Source organism: Glycine max, chromosome 15 (genome assembly GCF_000004515.6).
Source record: "Glycine max cultivar Williams 82 chromosome 15, Glycine_max_v4.0, whole genome shotgun sequence".
In the NCBI taxonomy this organism is placed as follows: Eukaryota; Viridiplantae; Streptophyta; class Magnoliopsida; order Fabales; family Fabaceae; genus Glycine; species Glycine max.
In genome coordinates this window covers 28284804-28286888 of record NC_038251.2, presented here as the reverse complement: position 1 = coordinate 28286888, position 2085 = coordinate 28284804, and positions in this window count along the sequence as shown.

Genomic DNA, 2085 nt, shown 5'->3' with positions numbered 1-2085 from the left:
TCAGTAATTTTTACAAGTTTGTATGTCCAAGCTGCATGCACCAGCGATTTGTTTTTTTAAGCACGATATATTGATTGCCTTGGGCTTACTTTCAACCTTCCTATGTATGTTGAACTCACTAGGATTGTTTACCACAGTTTTAGGAGTTCAATATTCACTTAGGATCAACATTTCAGCCAGCAATTCAATCACCAAAACTCAAATTCACAATAGACACAATCATAAGGAAACCTAAAAGTTCAAGAAAAGGTTCACAATCAAAGACTCTCTAAGAATTTTGCATGAACATGTTAAGGACTAATTAACATGAAAGATTTGACTCAAATCAAATAATAGGCTAAAAGAATTTCATACACTCATGAACAAATGAGTTAGACAAAGAAACAAGAAAATAAAATTCAGCACAACATAAGAAATCTTATGTGACAAGTTTCATGACTAGACATGACTTCTATGACAAAACTACAATAGGTGAACAAGTCACTCTAGATTTTTGAGGTTTTCTTCTACTTTAATATTTTTGTAAGAATTTTATGGTTTCGGTTTCAGCCACAAAAAATAACAAGACAAAAACTCAAAGGAACCTAAACTCAACACAATTCATGGTTCAAGAACAAGAACAAGAAATTTGAACCATAGAAAATCAAATCCAGCTTTTATAGCAAGTTTAATCGGTGGAAACTCTAAAGAATCATGTTAATAACATTTAGAACAAGACATGTGAGGAGATACATGGAGAAAAATGAAGAAACAACAATGGAGGAGAAGGCAAAGCTGAAAATTAATGGAGGTTTAAGGAGCACCTACTTGAAGCTCTTATGCTCTGATTACCACTTGATGGAAACTTGCTTGTGGGGCTTCTATGGAGGCTGGATCTTTGAGCTTCAATGAGGTCCTTTAATGGTGATTTTCCACCATGGAGATGCAGCGGAAGACAAAGGAGAAGAGGTGAGAGGAGGCGCCATCCACTAGGGAATAAGCCATGGAAGAAGGAGCTTCACCACCAAGATGAGCCTTGGATAAGAAGCTTGGAGAGGATGCTGCAATGGAGGAAAAGAAAGAGGGAGAGAAAGAGAGAGGGGGGAGCACGAAATTGAAGGAATAAAAGAGGTAGAGAAGTGGAACTTTGAAGTATGTCTCACAAGACTCTCATTCATCAAAGTTACAACAAGTGTTACACATGCTTCTATTTATAGACTAGGTAGCTTCCTTGAGAAGCTTTCTTGAGAAAACTTCCTTGAGAAGCTTCCTTAAGAAGATTCCTAAAGAAGCTTGAGCTTAGCTACACATACCTCTCTAATAGCTAAGCTCACCTCCTTGAGATGAGAAGCTAGAGCTTAGCTACACACCCCCTATAATAGCTAAGCTCACCCCCATGACAAAAAACATGAAAATACAAAAAAAAAGTCCTTACTACAAAGACTACTCAAAATGCCCCGAAATACAAGGCTAAAACCCTATACTACTAGAATGGCCAAAATACAAGGCCCAGACGAAGGAAATACCTATTCTAATATTTACAAAGATAAGCGGGCTCATACTTAGCCCATGGGCTCGAAATCTACCCTAAGGCTCATGAGAACCCTAGGGCCTTCCCTTGGATCTCTAGCCAATCTACTTGGAGTCTTCTACCCAATGCCCTTGCGGGGTAGGATTGCATCACCAAGTATATGAAAGAACTTCTAAATATGTTCAACGTGGACAATGCAAAAGAAATGGAGACACCTATACATCCAACTAGATACTTAGGGTTGGACGAAGAATCTAAAAAAGTTGGACAAAACCCAATAAATAGCAATGATTGGATCATTGTTATACCTTATAGCGTATAGGCCTGATATAATGTTTAGTGTTTACTTATGTGCAAGGTTTCAAAAAGAACCAAGGAAAGTCCTTTTATCTGTTATTAAATGCATTTTTAGATATCTTATTGGAACTTATAACCTTGGTCTATGCTTTAAAAGAAGGAAAGATTTTGGACTCACAAGCTACTGTGATGTTGACTATGCTGGAGATAAGCTTGAAAGGAAGAGTAATAGTGGAAGTTGTCACTTCATTGGTGGCAACTTGGTAACTTGGATATGT